Source organism: Protopterus annectens, chromosome 4.part0 (genome assembly GCF_019279795.1).
Source record: "Protopterus annectens isolate FY-2018-M chromosome 4.part0, PAN1.0, whole genome shotgun sequence".
Taxonomy (NCBI): Eukaryota; Metazoa; Chordata; order Ceratodontiformes; family Protopteridae; genus Protopterus; species Protopterus annectens.
Genome location: NC_056733.1, coordinates 1,802,564,479 through 1,802,587,275, shown reverse-complemented (window position 1 = coordinate 1,802,587,275; position 22,797 = coordinate 1,802,564,479). Strand labels below are relative to the sequence as shown.

General features: G+C 37.1%; 1 protein-coding gene across 4 annotated transcripts in view; it reads left to right on the top strand.

Annotated features, from left to right (window-relative positions):
* Positions 1–22,797, top strand: part of GRIA1 (glutamate ionotropic receptor AMPA type subunit 1) — a 2,520,544-nt gene that overhangs the window by 1,178,903 nt on the left and 1,318,844 nt on the right. The window lies entirely within an intron of this gene.

The following is a 22,797-nucleotide window of genomic DNA, read 5'->3' as shown; positions in this document are numbered from 1 at the left end:
AAGGGCAATCATCACAGCTGGCTTTTCTAGAGACATTTTTCATGGCTTTTTAGAGAGTTCGACTGGTCCTTCCTCCTCCCATGTTTCTTCTTGAGCTTTGGTACTCTCCCTCATGTTATGAATATTGCAACAGTAGAATAGAAAAACATAGTATAGTTGTGTAAAATCTTACAATAAAGATAGATGCCCTTCTCTTCACTGCAGTATTCTATCCCTCCCTCCTTCCCCAGGTTATTGTTTTTCTTTTGGATGTACAGTTTACCTCTTTTGTTCATTGGACTGGAGTTCCTCCTGGGGCAGATGTCACTTTTACAACCTACATTTGTGAGGAGTATATGTACATCATACCACATACTTGTAAGTAGTAAAAGGCTTTGCTATACTGGCCAGACATTGGGTCACCCTAGGCAGGGAATCCCTTCTGTAACAGTGAACAGAAGGACATATATCATCATGGTAAGATTTAACACAACTATACTTTCCTCGTCTGATGAACTGTATAGTTTTAAATCATCCACAAAAAGAAGATAAAGATGAGAAGTCTTTACACTTTGTTTTTTTTTTCTATTTTTTTCTTTTTTTTCTTTTTCTGGGAACCAAATTGTGGTCATGACCTCATATGTTAAGTAGACATCTTAATGGATTAAGAACAAGACAAAAGAGCAGTGGTGACAGAGTCACCCTGGAATATCTCTGTTTGAATTTTTATCCCTGGAATTGTAATTTGTCCTTTATCTAATTTCTCTAAAATGTGTTTATTTCTTATTTTTATGGTGGAGTTTCAATTCCTTTTGCCTTGTTTCCCAATTCCTTATAAAACTTATTTTAGGTCATCAATAAATTGCTTATTTTGTATTTTCCCTTTATATTTATCTGCATATCTTCTAAGTTTTCTGTCAGTGCTGATATCTTTAGGTTATTATTTGCAATACTATATGATAGTTCCCCATCTATTCTGACACTGCGGATTGCTTTAATCATGTCTATCTTTCTGAGTATTTTTGTTGATCCCTTCCCTCTTTGTTCTCCATTTCTAGTGGGCATTCTACAGAAAGTTCCAGAGCATTTTCCTGTCTCATGTTTCATCCCGTGTCATCCATTGCTCTTTCGTATGGGAACACACTAACCTCTCACTCCACAATATTGACCGCATCAGAGTTGTCACACTTTCCTGTTCCTTCCCTTGCTACAATTCCAACTGAACTTTTGTTCTGGTTTCCTTCTCAAGGCTCCAAAGTGTCTTCATATGGCAACTGATCATATGTTTCCCACTCCACTGGTTTCTCCTTAATTTGTGGATCCTCTGCTCTATCCTGCTGTGGTGTTATCAGAGTTAGAATTTCTACACTAAATTCCTCACTTTGCAGGTAATTCATAACCTCATTTTCTGTTTCTTTAAGTTCCGCATTACTAATCCTCCTTTCTACTTTCCCTCTTTTTTTTTTTTTTTTTTTTTTTTTTTGTATTGTAAAATCGTCCATATCCGGATGCTTTTGCCCGTATTTCTCTTCAGATATCTTTGGTGCTCCTCTTTTTGTATTGATTAATTTTGCTTTCTCATTTGCATAAATATTGCACCACATTAAATCTCTTTTTCTTTCCCATGTACATATTTCTTCTTCAGATGTCTCCTGCTCCTCCTGCTCCTCCTGTTTTTCCTTACTTGGGGGAACTCAGTGTTCCATCCTGTTGTGATATATCCTGTGTTAGATTTTCTACACTAAATTCTTTAGTTTGTAGGTATCCATAACTTCCGCTTCTACTTTTTTAACTTATTTACTTATCTTCTGTTCTATGTTTCTCCTTTGTGATCTTATTTTTGTATTGTGAAATGTTTCATATCTGGGTGCCTTTGCCTGTATTTCTCTTTGAATATCTTTGGGGCTACTTTTTTTGTATTGATTAATTTGGCTTTCTCCTTTGCATAAATATTACACTATACCAGATATCTCTTTCTTTCCCATGCCCATTTTTCTTCCTTATACCTTTCAAAGATCTCTAGATTTTGTTCTTTATATTTTCACACTTCCTCAATCGCTACTTTTTCCAAACGTCCCAAGGTTTTTTGGTCTGTTTAATGTTTTTTCATGAATCTGTTGTATTAATGAACACAAATTTGCATTTGAAGCTTTTAACAGTTTTTCTTGTGCAAGTATTTTTCTTTCCTATAATTTCTCTCTTAATCTTTTTGAATACTTTTTGTCTAGAAATTTTGGGCGTCTAGTATACTATTAACAATGCATGATTTCTTTCTTATCCTCAATAGTCCACTCTGTCATCTTTATGACTCTTTTTTGGCCTGTCAGTTTTTGTGATTTTTGTGGACCACTACTTCCTTTTACAAAGGGGGAGGGGTCATCATCCCCCTGAGTCTGGCCTACACCCATTGTAGGAATGTTTCTGTATCTTGAGGATTCAACGCTGTCATTTTTCCAATCCTTGCACCAGGGTGCCTACCAAGATTAGGCACTTTTTTATCCTGGGACTTTTTATTTTCTAACCTGCTTCTGTCCATGATATATGCTATATAAAACGCATTCTATATATCAGTGTAGCCTTAGTGAGATTTTGTAAAAACAGAGTCCACCTCATGAAGGTACTCACCAAGACTTGAGGATGAATTCAATTCCAGCAATATTACTCTGCTTTGCTTGCTGATATTATAATCTCCCCGTTCAGGGTCCAAATTGGTTTTGCAATATTGAATAGCTGATGTAGTGCAAATTGACTATCCAACATAGACCCAGAGGACCTAGGTCCTATATCTGCTAGGACACAACATTTATAGTAAAGAAGAATCTGACTTCAAAGGCCCAGGACAGAAGCAAGAAAGTATACATTAGGTAGAAGAATTATAAAAAGGTTTGCAAGAATTATGCAATAACCCCCCGCATCAGATAATAAGTACAGTAATGATCAGTAGATAGGATGGTCATAACAGAAATATAATGCCTGTATGTTTTGCTCTGAACCTTATTTACATGCTTCTTGCTCTCTGTGTAAAGCTTCTCCACTCTTGTTTCAAACGTATTGCGTTCTTCCCTGTTGCAGAGGTAAATGTGCAGCTTGTACTCTAGGCAATGATTATTAAAGATGAAATAATTTTAGTAATTAGTATATTAAATACTGAGAGTCTGTGTTCCTGGATGATTTAGAGCAAAATGCAAATCAAAATACAAAAAGCTAAATCAACAAATATTATAAGTATAATGTGCACATGCGTGTGTGTGTGTGTGTACGCGTGCATGTGTGCATACATATATCTCGCATATGTGTGTGTGTGTGTATGTATATATATATATATATATATATATATATGTATATATACACACACATACATACATATATATGTATATGTATATATACATATATGGTTTTAGTACTCTGGAGAATATTGACATCATCAAAAACAGATGGTAGACGGGGTAATCTTAGAGTTTATATATATATATATATATATATATATATATATATATACATACACACACACACACATATATATATATATATATATATATATATATATATATATATAAAACTAGCAGAGGCTGTGGTTGTGCTTTTTATTTTGCATGCTAATGTTTTTGTTGCCAAAGTTAATACATTAATGTTTCCGACGTTAATATACACACGCACGCGCCCGTGTGTGTGTGTGTTTGTATATTCATATTATATATTGCATGTTATACTTAAGCTAGGACATTGCTGTACACATATGAAAATGTGTACAGACACATACACAGACTTGTATATGCAGACACACAAACATGCACACAGGCACACATGCACATACATTTTGCTTTGCTTAAATGCTTTCATATTCCAAAATGATGCATTTTCATTTGCATACAAGTATGTAGAGAAAGTACAATTACAGAGAAAAATGTGATAAACTCCATGGAAACAGCAAACACAAGAATGACAAGTAAATTTGTCATTTTACTGCATTCTTTATTATGTTATTTATTACATTCTTACATTATTCTTTTCATAGTTTCTGTCTTGTCACTTAGCAGAGATCAGTATGAACAGTGCAAAAGGCAGAGACTGTACAGTATGTTATATACAATATAGTAAAACTGTAATATTCTGAAAGATTGTTACAGCCACTTGCATTTTTTCAGATCACGACATGATTTTTCATCTGCTTCAGTCCAATCACGTCCTAAGTACTAGTCCATTTAAGCTCTTCTTGAACCTGTTTCTGTAGTACCTCTGAACACCATTTTTGCAGTTTGTGAAATCTTGTGATATTTCCTTCAGTGTTTATCTCATCTTATGGGTTTCATTCAAAGAGAGTAGTAGACACGTCTCTGGCATTTACTAACTTGAGAAAAAAACATAGGTCATGGATTATTGCCACACTTCAGTACTAGGTGCGGGTTTTACTTTACTTAATCTGTTGTTGCAAAATCTAATTCTGAATTACAAATCAAGCAAGGAATTGCAGCTAGATATATTGATATGGGCACATTCACCAAAGTGCATGAGTATTTGCTAGTGGTGAAAGTAGAGATTGTTTGGGTAACAACACGGTGACCTATGTTAAATAAACAAATAAATAAATAAATAAATAAAAGAATTTAAGATAGATTGTATTGCTAACGCTGAAATTTAATTACTGAAAAACATTATAATGAAAGGCTGTCCTAAGCAAAGTGACAGGTAAAGAAAAATCCATATTTTTGTAAATGAGGCAATGTTGAGTCCAGTGTTTAATGTTCATGCTCAAAGCTAACAGAACACCAGTTCACAGTTAAGTATAGTGTAAAAGGGAAGGAATTGTGAAATCATAAAGCAGTACAAAACATCAAAATACAATGTGTGACATAACAGTCAATGGAAGGTATAACATACTCAGCTCCACATCATATGTGGAGTCCAACAGGCATTCTTGTGTTCAAATTCAAAAAGTCACATATGTAACAAGTATGGATTATTGCTTACAGTTTCCTGAAATAACCAGACTGACAGACCTAACAAAAGTAAGCGTGTTCAATTAATTAAAAGTCTATATCCCTGAGAGAGGGGATACCTTATATTGTGATATCCAATAACAGTCTGCAGTCAAAAATAATGAATTCAGAATATTTGTGCATGGACAAGAATTCATGCAAGTACATTCAAGCCCATATAACCCACAGGCTTAAAGACAAGTGGAAATAGCTATCCAGGCAGCACTATCTCATAAGAAAAAGCTAGCATCAGAGATCATATGGTATTACATATTCATTTGATACCAAGAAGTTCAGAAGGCAACTGTGGGTACTGCTTCAATGACAGGAGCTGAGAATCAAGAGCAGAATGGGAGTGTTATACTCCCGAAATTGTATTGGGTCTGATGAGAGTTTAATTTGATTCTCCGTCTGCCCGAGTCTCGGCTTGCTTATGAGGATGTAAAAGATCCCGATTCTCTGTCTGCCTGAGTCTCGGCTTGCTTATGAGGATGTAAAAGATCCCATGGCATTTATTGGAAAGTGTAGATGTGTTTTATTAACTTAGCTGGAGCTGCTCTACGTTTAGCATCTTTGCCAGAGGTCCACAATGTTTCTGCTGATATGCAAGGCTAAAAACATCCATAGACTTTACTTATGAGGTGCACAACACAGAAGGCTTTCCTTATCACCGTGTAAACTTAGTGGTTGAAGTTCAGGCTGCTGTAAACTTGTGTTCCCAAATCTCGCACTGCTGGATTTGAACTTGGGGGTGTGCTGTCAGTATTGTAAGCAGCTGGAAATTCTGCTTTGCTAAAGGGGATAATAATAATGCACTTTTTTGCGGTTTCCTATTACGTGATTGAAACCTTAGGTTATCGAACGCCTAAAGGTCGATCGCTAAATGTTGAAGTATGAAAATTGCAGATGTCCATTTCCACACATTGAAATGAGTCATTCGGCCGTTACGCGGATTTTGTTCTTTCTCCGCTGTAGAGGGATCTTGTAGTTGGTATATTTAGTTGGGGGGGTATTTTGTGATTCTGCTGTACTTTATACTGTATTTTACCTATTTGCTGTTGTATTTCTGCTTTTTAATGTTTGCGAATGCATCATTTTCTGCACTTGATTTTAAGTGTACTGCCTAGAGAGCATAGCCTAGACTCATATCTGCTGAATCTAGCCTGTTATTGATACATTTGAGCAATACACCAGCCATGACTTCCCTGCACCCTTGAGGTAGAAGAGTGTAGATCCAACCTTGTGTCTGAGTTCGGGATTGCTGGAGGAAGGTTTCTTGTATGCTTTCCTACTGGTAGATTAGCTTACATGTGTTTATTTATTTATTTATTTATTTAAATTTGTTGACCGGGAGTGTCCGACTGGACATGGGTCCATTTTCAGCGGAGGCCCGGGGAGAAAAGCTCCACAGTAAAATAAACAGACAGTAGTTACATTGGATTACATAATGATTAACAATTTAACATAGAAATTACTTACAACATATTTACAGATGAAGAACATAGTACATCAGTAGACAACTAGAATCTTTATCTGTGAAGTACATAACAGGCATTAACAAATGTAACAATGAGAAGTTCCTGCTGTATAATAAGTACTAGGCTTATGAGCATCTGAGCTTGCTATCATCAAGGTAGTTAGTGGAGGTGAAAGAAAGGTAGTAGTTGGATGGGGTGGATGATATTAGAGTGGAAGTTGCAAGGGCATAGCCAGCATGTTTTTAGGTGCGCTTTTAATAAAGTTTTGAAGTTGGTGCATGATGGTACGGAGGTAATTGTGGGTGGGAGTGAGTTCCATAATTTGGCTATGGCGCAAGAGAATAGTGCTTCACCAGCAGAGTTACTGGCTTTAGTGATCTGCGAGTGATTTTTATTGCTGGATCTTAGTGGTCTGGTGGTGCGATAGGGTTGGAGTAGATTCTGGAGGGATGGGACATTTAGTGGATGGTTTACTAGTTTGTGGGCGAGTGAGAGTTGATACCACTGAAGGAGGTGAGGGAGTTCAAGCCAGCCCAGTTCAGCAAGTGAGAGACAGTGGTGACTACGGTAGGATGACCCTGTGGCGAATTTTGCGATTTTGTTGTAGCAGGTCTCTAGCTTGTTTAGATCACATTGCCTTAGGTTGGTATATACTGGAGAGGCATAAAGTAGAGTGGAGATAAGGTGGGAATTTGCTATTGAAATCTTTGCTGCTTTGGTGCTTTGGTATTGTATTTATTTTCACTTGTATTTAATCCTTGCATTTGCTCATTGGGGTTAGCAGTGCCCTGTATAGATGCAAACATCTTGAAACACAGTTTTTCCATAGACATCTATCAGTGAACCCTCCCAAGCTTCTCTGCTGCACTAAGGGTAACTCGGCTGCACACAAAGCAGTGTTGCCACAGATTTCATCCCTATACTTCTCTAGAATATCACTCCCTTTTTTTGTCCCATTGTAAAAACTTGTCAAACTAGCCCACTGCCTTCCCTAATAGTACATATGGTAAAACTTGCTATAATGAGCGGGCAGTTTCCCATCATACCTCTCTGAACCATATGAAGAGAGACAGACATGGCTGAACTCTCAGATTATGTGTCCCGGGCAAGGATGTCTGTAGCTCTAAGCAGCATTCTACATTCACTCAGGATTGATTACACAATATAAACAAAAAATGATCGACTGCAACAATTGGCTTAGCTTTTGGTGTCAGTCCAAAGGGATCCAGTATCTATCAGCCTTGGGAAGACATGGTCAACAGGACACACTGCTTTGTCAGAGATGGGCTGCACCTGTCTTTTCTTGGCTTTCAGATACTGGCAAAGGTGCTTGACTCCCCCATAGTTCCTTTTTTAGGCAATGTCCCCATAGTGCCTTTTTTAGGCAATGTCAAAAAACTAAATTTCTGAAATAACAAAACCATTTGAAACAAACTCAAGGTTCTGTTACTTAATGCTAGGAGTCCAAACAGGAAACTGTACTCCTTGGAAACACTCCTCACCTTGAAAGATGCTGACATCTGTGCAATCAGTAAAACATGGTTAAAGGCCATGGAAAGCACCCCGGCCATGCAAAGCTACAATGGATTCCACACATTCAGACTTCAGAGTGAGTGTAAAAGAACCAAATGTGGAGGTATATCCATCTTCATTAAAGCCAAGTACACCTCGAGACTGAACAAACAGTATGACTCACTTCATTTCCAGTTAACTATAGGCAAAATATTCTAGCACATCATTGCTAGCTTTAGGTTACTCCCCCACCAAGAAACAAGAAAAGCACACCACTTACCGAACTTACTGGAGTCACTCACCATACAGCTAAACACCTTGGTAATGGGAGTTTTTAACTGTCCTTCCATTGACTGGGTGACGTACAGTACATGAGCACAAACATGCTCACCCAGAGGTTCCTGGACTTTGTCAGTGCAAATGCCCTGGAACAGGTAGTCTGCACCCCACACAAGGGAATCAAATGTCCTAAACATAGTACTCCCCAACATGGGGGCGTCACTGCACTCCTCCCTGTATGATACCTTCCCTAGTAAGGTCAAACCAAAAATCAGTCTTATTCAAAGTGTGCTTGACACCCCCACAGGAGCGAAAAAACTAAAACATTTTTCTCAAAGCAGATCACAGTCTACTAAGTGATGGTATAAAAATGTCAACCCCCCCCCCCCGCAATCACAAACAACAATGACTCTCATGTAGAGGTGTATACAAATGCCCTATATAAGTACCTAAGCAAGTGTTTAGACTCAGCTATACCTGTCTGGATGAAAAGCAGGTCCTAATGAAAAAAACAAGCTACCCTGGTGGACCTCAAGTATAAACAAGTTATAGAGCAAAAAGAAGAAACTGGTGTCTAAGAACAAGATGGAACCGGGTCAGCAGAGCAACACTTCACTCTACAGCTTGAACAAGTAAATCTGAAATCTAGTAAAGTCCTCTAAAGCTAATCATAAAGCTAAAAATAGTTTCCCTAGGTAAGGATAATCAGAAAGCATTCTTTAACTACATCCAAAATCTAAAAGGGAATGCCCAGTTATGTGCCGAACTGGTAGTGGATGGAACCACTTGTACTATACTGGAAGAAATTGCTAATTTTTTTAGCTGAGAGATTTGGTGCAGCCTTAACCCTTCCCCTTCCCCACCAGCCATACCCCAAAGCATACCTTACACCAGTCCTCTGCCTAGTATCTCTAGAGATCAGGTCATATCTGCACTCTCCAAGGCCAAAAACATATCCTCAGTGAGATCAGATAACATCCCAGGTTACTTACTAAGCAGTCTAAAACAGGACCTACTGAACCCACTTGGCGCTTTCTTTAACCATAGCCTGAGAACGGGTTTTGTTCCAGTAGAGTGGCAAACAGAAACAGTCATCATCTTGCATAAAGGGGGCCAACTACTGACCCCAGAAACTATAGACCCATATGTCTAACCAGCCTCATCTGCAAGTCCATAGAAAAAAATCATTAAGGACCTTATCGACAAGGACATGGGCGATCTTCAAACTCTAGACCCAACCCAGTTTGCATTCGTTAAGGGAAAATCATGCTTGCTAAACCTGGTAGACTTCTTTGAGAAAGTCATCAAATCCCTGGATGAAGGTAAGACTGTGCATACCGCCTATCTTGACTTAGTGACGCAATCCCCCACTCAGGTATCATTGAGAAACTGTCCAAGCTGGGAATTAACTCTTACATCACTGGATGAGTAGCCAGTTGGCTCACTGAAACACATACTGTCTAAGTCAATGTCTCCACCTATACCAGTAGACCAGTCACCAGTGGCATACCACAGAGAGCTGTGCTGGGACCTTTACTGTTTGGAATCCATTTTTTGGAAGTCCAGGTTAAAGTAGATGGCCTTTGGCTTACCAAGTTTGCTGAAGGTTGCAAATTGAGTGCAATTATTGAGTCCCGCTACAATGTAAATATGTTACAGAAGGGGCTAACACAGACAAATGATAGGTCCCAAAGCCATGGACTAAAACTAAATGCAAAAAAGTGGTCTATATTACATAATTGAAACATTAGGTTATTGTACACCTAAAGGTCGATCACTAAATGTCAAACCCTAAAGAGCAAAAACGGCCATTTCCACATAGGGAACAATGTCGTTGGCCACATTAAAAAAAAAAGTTGTAAACAGAAATAAACTTGAGGAGGGTTGCCCCCACACCCCCCCCAATAAATATTTATTTTACATTTGTTAACCGGGAAATTCCGACTGGACCAGGTCCATTTTCGGTGGAGGCCTGGGGAGAAAAGCTCCAACATCAAGTTATACAAATACAGCACATCCAGCATAATACACAAAACAGGTTATATCATGTATGCTGAGGATAGTAATATAACAAGAATTAATAAAAACACTCCATGTAAAGGAGATATAGAACATGGGTAAAAAGACAATGTCAGTCATACATTGGTAAGAAAAGAAAATATATTAAGTAAGATTCTACAGTTAAAAGTACCCTTTCAGATATACCAACTCCAATATCCTTCTACAGCGGAGAAAGAACAAAATCTGCATAACGGCCAAATGACTTCTTTCCCTGTGTGGAAATGGACGTTCGCAATGTTTAGAATTCAACATTTAGTGATCGACCTTTAGGTGTTCGATAACCTAAAGTTTCAATCACGTAATAGAGAACCACAAAAAGTGCATTATTATCCCCTTTAGCAAAGCAGAATTTCCAGCTGATTACAATATTCACAGCACACCCCTAAGTTCGAATACAGTGGTGCGAGATTTGGGAATACAAATTTACAGCAATCTAAACTTCAACCACCAAGTTTCCACAGTGATAAGGAAAGCCTTCTATGTTGTGCTCCTCATAAGTAAGGTCTAAGGATGTCATAAGCCCATTGTACTCAACCCTCATCAGACCATTAATAGAGTACAATGTCCCCTTTTGCATGTACCTCACCATACACTTGCAGCAGCTGCAGACACCCCAAAGGTTTCTCACCAAGATAATACAGAGCCTCTAAAACCATGGCTTACATGGCTAGACTGTAGTTTTTGTCTTATAGGCTGCTGAGAGGCGACCTGTGCCTGGCCTACAGGGCAGACTCTGACCCTGCCTTAATGGAAATGCTGCATATCTGCAAGTCAAATGATACAAGAGTCACTCACTCCAGGGATCTTAACCTAGCCTGTGACAAAAACAGAACATGCTAAAGAGACGGATATATCTCCCACAGACTGATGCCCTTCTGGAATGACTTTCCAGTCCACATGAAGCAGAGTTCCTCTCTCTGACCCTATTCAAGCACAACCTTGACAAATGGATGGGAGACTGCAATTTCATCCCAGGAGTGGCACCTGTGTCCCTTATGGAAATGAGCAGTCAGTGTTGATCATAGACTCACTCTTCAATTTACTCCCACCCAACCAAGGACAATTAGGGCAACTTGGGATTAACTTGGCTAGGCTTGTAAAGGCTCTAGGGTCAATAGCCTAGTAGTCTCATATAAATCTATGATGCTATAATTAAATATATTCTTAGTAGCCATCCAGGGTATAAACCTTGGCTCTAGATGATTGTCACTGCTTAAGTGATACCCCAGTCCCATGTGCAAAAATGCAGACTGTCAACTTAATAAATAAACAATAAAAAATAAATATACAACTAATGCAGTTTATTTTAACTTTCTGTAGCTGAAACATAATTCTTCTATATCCTATTATCTTCCACTCTTTAACTGGAAAATTTCAGTGTTATTCCATTTTCTATTATGCAGCATGGTAGCACACCTTGTTTCATTAACCATGACCTCTCCATAACCAGTTTGCTAGTGATAAATACCTGTAAACCACCTTTTCATATTTTATACATTGGTATAATTTCCATATTGATATTTCATGTTCTGTACAATGAATCTTGACCAAATAAATTGTAAGAAATGCTTTAGCTTTATAAAATAAAAATACATGCTCTATTATTTCACAAAATACTGTCTCCCTTAGAAAGTTCATATTTGTTATCATCTTTCACCTATAATGTGCTGTGTGCAAGTCTCAAAAAAAAAAAAAAAAAAAAAAAAAGAACATAACTGCTGTTGTTTAATCTTGATTGCTTCTGTAATTTTCAAAGGTGGTAATTAATAGTCATGCATATGGTAGTATTTTTCATTATTACATCCTACTATATTTTCGTTTTTATTATATCCTCCCACCAAATTTTTTTTCCTTAAGCTTATTTTTTCCTTATTTTGTCATATGAGAGACTATGTTGTTGTTGTTGTTTCTTTCGGCTTTTCCTGGTTAGGGGTCGCCACAGCGAACTCCGGTCCGCTAATGATTGGTAGTTGATTTTTACGTACTGAGTTACCAGCCCTGATGGACATCCTTCAACAAAGGTACACCCATTCACGCATGTCTCCACGCCGAAGACGCTCTAGCTGAGAATCGAACCAGACGTCTTACTGTGAAGTGACAACGCTACCGCAACACCACCACCGCAGGTTCATATGAGAGACTATATGATATATTTTTTTTTTACTGGTCACCTTCATTCCACTTAATTCATCAAAATTCCTCTTTCACAGTTTGTGAGCAAGGTGTCAGTTTTCCTGTTTATATGTTGATAACAGAAAATATTTGATGAAAACCAAGTAAACAATGAGGTTGCTCATTCTGGTTTCAAACATTCTTGATCTATGTGTAGAATCCCCTTACTTTATATAATTTCAGCTGCTTCTTAAAAGAGCTTCAAATCATTCTCAAAATCAAATTTTCCATTTCTTAATATAATATGTGAAATTAACACAAAAACCCAGTATAACAGATGTAGCTATTTTTTTTTCCAAAAAGGCATTCAGAATAAGCTCCTTGAATTCCTAGCCTTATTAGCAGTTCTGATATTCTTCTCTACTTTTGTAGGATCACATCTTTTGGCCCTAAACGGAATATCTAACACCTTAATATGAGTATTTTAATATAAATACCCATAAACCAAGATAAACAGTTACACCCTTACATGTTCTGTTTTCAGAGATGGTTTTACTCCTGCTAAGAGCCCAACAATTAAATTCAAATGAAATGAAACAGATATTTTATTTAACAAGTAAGATCAGGTCATCTGTTTCCCAAAAACAGCATTAACACTAAACCAAACAACAAGTGGATTAAGTGGCACCATTGTTTTACACTGTCTTTTTCGTGTGTGTGTGTGTGTGTGTGTGTGTGTGTGTGTGTGTGTGTGTGTGTGTGTGTGTGTGTGTGTGTGTGTGTGTATATATATATATATATATATATATATATATATATATATATATATATATATATATATATATATGCATGTATGTATCTAGAAAGATAGATATAATTTTTTATTTATCTTTGTTTAGCAGGAATGTCTGACTGGAATTGATTCATTTTCAGCAGTGACCCAACGAGAAAAGCTCCAAATATTACACATATCAGTACAGAGACCATTGCAAAATACATACCTAAAGTGACATAAAAGGAGTAAATCATTGTAAAAAGAGAATAAAGATGTACAGCTTTTACAGCTGCAAAATATCCAATATATTCACTTTACACACATATATTAAAAAATTTAAATTGTGACTCATATAAACACATACATGTGTATATATGTATATATATGTATGCGGTATGTATATGGTAGCAGATAACCAAATGTCAGTTAACAATTTACTTGCTAGAAGCTCTGGCAAGGGAATGTAGGAATAAGTGGCAAATGCCAACTTGACTACTCTGAAGACATGAACTAGTAGCCCAGTGGCTGTTTCTCTGCATGTAAGCAGTGGCTTGCAGGTGAAACAGCCATAACTAAAGATGTAGGAGTGGCTCACTAAACTAGTGATGAAAAAAACATTGTAAATGTGGGAAAGGGAGCACTCACATTCAAGGGGAGGACATAGTTCTCTCATGAAAATGAGGTGTGAATATCAGCCATTAAGCCATGAGGTTAGGGCCTGATACATAAAAATGTTGGTTGTATAAATGACCGCTTCCATTATCAGCTCTAGCCTATGAAGAACAAATAGACTGATCATGGATAGTTTATGGCAATCAAGCAACAGGGGGACAAATGCATGCAAAAAAAAAAAAAAAAGATTAGTTGCACTATGTTAAGGCTTTTCCTGGAGATTAGTGTTTGCACCCATATTTAACAGTCAAATTAGGTGATAGATGTTCATATCTTGTGGTTTGTCTTCCCTCAGTCTTGAAATTATTTATAGTTGGGGCTGTTTTTGAACGGTCAAGTCCTTTTTAAATATTGCCTTATTTTGGAATCCGTCAAACTGCCTCTGTCGTTCACGTCTTTATATCCAATTTGTGTATCTATAATACAATCCATTATAAAATAGCTTACATTCTGCCCTTATCCTCTTGTTCTTGTGTTAATTACTTTGTTATGTGATTTTATTTCCTATATAATCTGTTTTTTTATCCTCCTTAAATTTCTACACCAAAAGCTGTCTCTTTTCTCTCATCTAACCCACTAAATTTCTGCAACACCTATAATCTCAAGTTCTATCTAAGCAGTTGCAATTTGACATAGTTGTAGAACAGTACCTTCTCAGATGCTCAGAAGTCCTGCCTAAACCCCACCCAACACCCGGTGATGTGTTCGATAAGGAGTGAATAATCTGGAGCTGTCTTCACCGGCCTGATGAATATTCATCAGGTATTCAGCACTTTAGCTGGAGGGGGACTGCCATTACCTAATGCTAAAGAAACAGGACTATAACTGAAAGTGTTTTTTTTGTTATGTTTTTGATGGGGGGCAAGTGTCCCTGCACCCTCCACACCCTCTGCAAATTAAATATACCAACTTCGATATAGCAGTACATTGAGGAAAATGGTAAATTTTCCATTCTGTACTATAGGGCAGACTTTTAAATTGTGTTTGTGAAATATTAAAGCACTAGTAGAGACATAGTAACACAAGACAGGACCAATGTATGCATGATGCCACTGTCAAATCTGCAAGGCAGTCTATACATCATTTGTACATGGCATCATGGGCATTTGGCATGTCAATTAAGCCACCCTCATTTCTGAGCAGTCCAACCAAGAGGGATACTGTTCTACAACACCACTTGGGATACTGTTCTACAACACCACCTGCAATTCTTGCAAATTCACAGTTAATTCTAATTTTCTCCAGGCGAATGGAGTCTTTCTGCTTTATAAACTATGTTTAAATTCCAATTTCAAATGCTGATAAGATTTCATTACATATTTCTTCCTCTCCTTGGCACTTGGTTTTTTAAGCTTAACTTTCTTCATTGCTTCTTTAAGTTCTTCCTTCTTTATATGTGCATTTTTTTCTTTCTATCTTCAATTACTTTCTTTGTTTCTTTCTTTATATTCCTTCTAATATAATATAATGTAATATATCATTAATATAACATAATATAATATACATCCTTCACTGATTATTTAAAGATTCTGTCTATTTTTCTTTCATCGCATTATAAATTAATGTAGTTGCCTGCTCCATTAATATAGAAGGATATAGTTCTGGCTATGACCCGGGAGACCTGGGTTGTAATAGTGGCCCATGCACCTATGGAAACAGGTAGGGGAAGCCAAGAATTATGAGTCTTAGCTTGATCACCTCTCTTCAACAACAAGGATGGGGGTGATGTGTTAGTGATTCAGGCTGTTCTGCTGACCTCTGCAGAGGCCAGAGCTATGGGTGGCAGATGGACTAGGTACATAAGACATTAAGGCCTACCTGCATCTGTTTAAGCCAGCTGCTGTAAACAACAGCAAAAGCACTCTGTTCCATTCTCCTCTCACTTTTTATCATCACCACTCTAGCTAGCAGGTGACCCCGGAAGGCGCAAATCATGTTTTGGCTTTAAGGTTTTTATTTCATTATTATAATTTCATAGTCTCTATATGTCTTTAGATTCAGCTCACAAGAAACATGCACATATTTTGGCTGACACCATGGCATGAAGCAACAAAACCATGACTGTGATGCAAACAACTTACTACTTTGAAATCTAATATGTTAGAATGCCAGCCTGAGGTGTATTTTGTAGCTATCTACACTATTAACTGCTTGAAAATTCATATTGAAACCTAAACGGATGATTGACATGGGGCTTTTTATACATAGGTGTCAGATCTACTGGTTCAGAGGTGCTCACTGCTACAGTCTGGCATTTTGTATTATATTTGTACTTGAGTTCCAATGGGCATGTTATTTTGAACTTCTGCTTAGGATGATGAATATAATAATCTAGACTACTTCTTTAATAACTATCATTACATCATAGGTAAAGACCCTATATATTCAATGGTATATCTTTTCTCATTTACAACAATCCACAGCTAAGACATCACAGATTTGAACAAGTAAAGCTGTGTGGTCAAATTCAGAGTAGTCTTATCCCAAGGGAAAAATAGCAATATCTGGTACTTTTTGTAGATGAGCAGAGCAACCACCATCTAAGTGCAATTTGTAGAATTATTCTTCTGAGACATTTGCTGTATTATCGCATACAGTTACAGGGATAAGAGCTTTTATTCTTAGATACTATAAAGAAATTTGAGTACTCTGTTTTTACCCCTTGGTTCAAAACAAACTTGCACACTTTGCATTTTATTTTAGTATGACAAACTCAGCATGCTTTTGGTTCAGAGGTCAGGGGATGACATTATTGTCAAGGTATTCCCCTTACAGACAGAAGGTACAGGGTTTGAGTCTCACTTGGAATAATTGTATAGGCTTAAAATGGCCCACAGGGGCAGTTAGCCTAGTACTTAGCTATGCCCTATTACTTATGTGTTCTTGTGAAATGAGAACACTATTACCCTTTTCTCAGAAAAAGTAATCTGTAATTGTACATATTATTACAAAATACCCGGCACCTGTTTTAACAGGAATGTGCATATTTGAAATTCTACTATCTCCTTTTCCTAAATGCTATTTGGCTGTGATAGAAAGCAGTAAAACTAGGACTATCCAGGTTTCTTGGCTTGAAATTTGATAAGGATTTTTTGTACCACTAGAAAGCTATTTTAATTTGAAGATAAGATAGAATTCATGTCAGAAAACAAAGGGAAAATGACAAAGTGCTGCATTCATAAAACAGTCAGTTGAAAACAACAGCATGCATTTAATTTCAGAGTAAAATAAACAAAACTATCAAATACAAAAAGCATAGCGTTGAAATATTTTGGAGATACAGCCTTTTTATAGAAAGGGCAAAAGCAGGCAGTATTCAGGGAACAGGCCATCTGACAATGTTCAACAGTTAAGGAATTAAAGTAACTGGCATCTGCAGAAGTAATGATAACAAGTGACTGATTACTAATAAACACCTGGTTCATAGGCCACTCTGATCGCCTAGAGGGGTAAAGCAGCCCTACATCTGCATCAGCAAACCTGGGCTCAGTTAGAGGCTTGGGGGACTGATGAGTGGCAGTGAGGGATGGCATTACCATCCCTGATGGAAGGGTGGTTCAGTAGATGTCTTCTTTGATGATCCTTGGTGGAAGCTGGGGTTATTAGTACTGGGAAGCATGATCCAAGGAAGTATATGGTAAAGAACATGACTGAGCTGCTGCAGAGGAGGGGCAAAATGATGCACATCTCCACTGCACACCCACCCTTCAGTTGCAACCACAAGAACCGTGTGTGCAGAGGGAGAAAAAGAATAGGTCATAAAAAGAAATAAAAACAGGTGCACATTGTTGACTGGAACCTCAGGATGCCCTTAGATCTATGCTGGACAAAGACCTATTGGAGCATGTCTCAGAGGTGAAGAGGTGGCTGGTAGACCTGCCAATGAATGTGGGGTACTGGGGAGACAGCCATAAATGAAGCTGAGGGGAGAAAAATCCCTCCCTCTGAAAAAAAATCAATTGGTTTAAACTGTTGTACAGTGTCAAAATTACAAGGGAATACAATACTGAGTAGCCAAAAATAATTATGTGGGAGCAAATAGTTGAAGGTCACCCAATGCCCAAGCTCTTTTTCCTCCATATGTAAGGAACTCAGGATCAGTAAGAGGGAATATATTACATACATCCAAATGTATCAGGTTTGAGTCCCGCTTATAAACAAAGGGGACGAAACAAGAGAGAGACACCATGAAATAAATGGAATGCTATGCCATTGGGTAAGATAGGACTCTAAAGTGACGTAGTACATATGGACATTACAAGGAAATTGCGTTAACAGAAGAGGAATGGTCTGAAACCTGGAGTGCTGTAAGCTACATTACTAAATGATCGAAATAAAAAGACCAGCAGTTCAGGATCATATATAGATGGTGCCCTACCCCAAATAAACAATGTCAGATTAAACTAACATCAGATGGCTTGTGTTGGAGAAGGAAGAAAAGGGAAGCAAGAACCTTATGTAAATTGTAGTGATGCCCACACACAGGCCTGTCTGCAATCATTTGTCATCTATCCTCTACAGCAGAGATAGGATAGCTATCAGTTCTAATTAGAAGGTCTGGATCTTGGGGATTTTATTCTGGGATCCTCTAATACTGTCCTACAGCATTGATCTTACACCATGTTTTATAAAGAACATTTGGGACACCAAGAATATGTTAAATATAGGAATTTTGGAAATATCTGCTTGTGGAATAACAGACAGATAACAGGCGTCTTTATAGCTTGGAAATGAAAATGCAGAAGCTCTGCAAATAGTTAATTTGGGAAGAGATGAAGTGAGTTTTCTGTAGTAACAGATTGTAAAACAATTGTAATTAAACACAGCTGGAGTCAATGAATGGTAAAGGATGTGTAGATTGTTATGAAAACAATTATGATATATATCTCAAATACCTACTCAAGATGATATGATCTTAGTCAGTTTTCTGATGAGATATATATACACTGATATGTGAAAAAGATTAAACAGGAGATGGCAATGAAATTAGGGCATAAAAAGGAATCTACCAGAATATTTTATGCTTATGTTCAGAATATGTATATTAATTAACAAAGCACCCATATTATAACTAAAATATTTCTGTAGATTCACCTTAACTGAAAAACAAGTCCTCATGAAAATAATGAAAAGCATGTTTGTTAATATCATTTTTTTTTTTTTTTTTGCCCAGAAGAGGATTTAAGGCAATAAGAAAAGCAGAAAAACTCTGAATTTGAGATCTGTGAATCTCAGTGCTGACCAGTTGTGTTTTAAGAGTAAGGGCATATGTACAAATTTTACTGGTTCGCATATTCTGAGAGTTCATCTTCTATCTGATTGTAGGGGAGTAAAGTGATGCACGTTTCTTGATTCGCTGCAGCAGAAAGACAATGGCAGCAGCCAGCATGTTAAATAAACAATATGCTCATCTTCACATAACCCAAGCTGCCATGGACAGTAATTGTCAGCTGCAGCTGTCCGAATAGAGTGGAAATCGTCATATTTACTACATAAGTGTACTTCTGTGACTTTAGCCCTTTTCTAGGCGACAGAAAAGAGCACTAGAGTGTTAAACACGAGCAGTGTTTTGACCTGTGGTGCAGTCTTGATATTAAGAAGATGTACTTAATGAGTAAGTGTTCGAGCACGTACATGGTGCTTTGGTTATTTTTTATCTGCTTTATCAGTATAGAACGGTTGATGCCTAGTATTCCAGCAAAGGGACAGTGTTTGTGTAACCTGTAGCCCCAGGGAAGGTGATTTAAGACTGCCTGGAACAAAGTACTCCCTATATGGGATGTAAAGTATAAATTCCAGACATCAAAGATGTTTTTTGTAGTTTGTGACTGATGCAGCTTTGGTAAAATAATTGACAGTTGCTATTATATTTAACTACATTCACTTGATATATTCCTCTCAAGCTACTTATCCTTTTATTGACAAGCTTTCACATATCATCAGTCACAGAAAAGACTGCATGTGCTTCTAACTGCTGACAAGTCACTTTCAGTGACACTTTCTTTAAAACCTATACACTAACTTATTTTACCTTTAATTTGTAGAAAATAATCTTCCATTTGACAAGCAAAGGTCAAGCCCACATGTCCTTTAATCTCCTTAACCACCTTGCCAGTAGAGGACTTTTGTACAATGTAAGTAAGAAAAAGAAAAGCTTCTGGTCAGATTTGACCACGCTGCTTAAAACAGATACTTCCTTGGTTGCAGATAATAAGCAATCAAAGTTCTAATATTGAACATTAACTGTCACCCATAATATACAATGATACAGATGTACCTTTTTTAGATAGCGAATCGGGTGAAATAGCATCACTGAAACAAATCGTGCAGTCGTTCTCATGAAAATAACTGAATGTCCAAAGAAACTGACAGTGACATAAGTAATTTTCTTAAAAACTGAAAGGATATCATAGCTTGTGGATTACGTTTTGACTTTTGGATCGCCAGTATACAATATTTAATACCTATGCTCTTCCAAATTTTCAGCAGTAGTAACTCTAATAAAGGTCTTTTCAACTTACTGTTTTCCCATAGATGTAAACTGTCAGTGTTGTTTGTGAGATATAATGGCAAAAGCATAGATATTTTGTAATTGAGGAAAAGACCTAGATGCAATCACACACTTGGAGAGATCTGTTTTATTTTTCTTTTCATGTGCATGGTGTGTTTTCATGTTGGTTAGTAAGCTGTAGTGAGCAGGTGCTGTACTTATTAGATAAAATGGATCAACTTCATCTACATATAAGTGAAAACTAGCTTGTGTATTCCACTAAATAAATTAGTAGTAGTAGCATTTGTAGTAATAATAGTATTACAGCATATATAATGCTATTATTTACTGTCGCTGCTATTAGTGCTATTGCATTTTCGTGTTGTTTGGGTGCAACATTATTTGGTTGGATTGTAGTGCATGGAGCGCAGTGATTACAGTCCAAAATTCAGAAAAAGACAAATCAGTTAAGTGATAAAGTGGCGTGAGACCTGAACTTAACAGTTTTTAATCGCCCTCTCCTTAAGTTGCTAATGTCAGGTCTACAGTGAAATCTCCCACTGCTGACTAATAAATGACAGTGGCAGTACTGCCTTCTGAAGGGATAATGTCTCCCTTCTTTTACAAACTCAGAAAGTAGCTAAAATAACAGGATGTGTTTGCTGCATTTTTTCCCCATAAAAGGTATGAATTCCTGAAATTCAAATGTATTTCACTATTCATTGACTTTAGTCCTCCCATGATTTGTCATTTATGGACTTTATGACGAACACACCAAACAAACAAGGCAAAAATCTGGACATTAAGTGAAAATCTGGACCACTGAGAGCCAAGAAGGTGAGTGCAAATGTAACGGAAAGTATTATACTGTCTTTCTGATAGTGCCAACCTTAAGTGCTTTATGGCTTTGACAGCCATCAAAACACTTAGCGTTTTTTTTTTTCTGTTTTTTTCTGTAATATGTAGTACATGGAGAAGATAAAGCCCCATGCACTACGAAGAATTATGATCAGGTGACCAGTCATAACTCTTTATTATGTGTTGTTGGCATCCGCATCTCCAGCACATAATAAACAGGTTACGATTGGTGAACCGATGATAATCCTGTATGTTCTGAGTTTCTTAAACCCTTGTTCTTACATTTGTATGCTCTCATATCATCTCTGCATGTACTGGTGAGTACTAAAAGAAGCAAGGAGCAGATTAAAATAAGAATTTTAGTGCGTCTCATAAGGCCTGTAAGTGTTTTGTCAAGGCACAGTACTTTTCCTGATTATGGGGCCATTCTACGTTAGTATTTAAGGGTTAAAGAGGTATAGTGTTTTATTTTGATTAAACCTATCACATGTGGAATGCGAGTGTAGAAAGAGACTAATATCTGGAATTCTTTGGAAGATGCTTAACTGGCTACTGTATCCTCTTGGTGGTGTGGTGGGTGTGAACATAACAGGTTATTTTGAGGATACATTTTTTTTATTTTTATTAATTTATTTTGTTATTCTTTAACAGTTATCAGAGTATGGATGTATGTGCATCAGAACGCCTACGACTTGTATTTTGCCTTTCAGCTAGGGATAAGGGTAGTTTTCCACTGTTTATTTTATTAATGCTCTTTTATTGACAATTTGGAAGGAAGGATTGGTGAAGCACCATATGTAAGAGTTTTGAATTAAAATTAATGTTGAATGGCACAGCGATGTGCAGGCATATTTGTGTGTTTTTGTATTCATGAAATCTGAATTACTGGGTTATTGGGCAAAGTCTATGGACTCATCAAGGTGTTTAAGTTAGAGATCTTTTATACGTTGTTACATCTCTAGATGGGAGCGATGAACACGTTGTTTATGGCAGTTGTTGGAGACATCTGATGCAAAAAGGTATGAAGGCTATAAGAATGAATACGATATTTTATATTTAACTAAATAAACATTTGCCCAGCTTATTATATAATGAATTTAGAAAGCAGCTGTTAAAGCACTGGGGGTAACATGTAAACTACTTAAAGATCTTATAATTTGGGGCAAGGTTGTAATGGAAGGATAAGGCTTCTACTGAAGAACTTTTAGAAGATGGGAGAAACCTGGTTCTCTAGTAAGAGAGGTTACATAATAAAGATTAATATATAAGAATACATTTTTTACTGGACAGATGAGTGTAAAGCATATCTGTATAAGTATATTTTTCTATAAGCATGCCCTTTGTTTATTTGTTTGCTTGACCTGGTTTTAAAAATAAAGTTATTGTTGCAAAATAGTAAAGAAAAACAAATCATCACTAATAGGTTTCAAGGCAGTTACTAGCATTTGTAGTAACACCAGTGTGTTATAACATCGAGGAGCCTAGCTCAAAGTACTAGTTACCCCCAATCACTGTCTGATTAAGAGACTTGGTCTAGGTAACACAGAAGGTAAATTTGGGTTGAGGGAATCAAACACTGTACCATAGAAACTATAGCTTACAGCC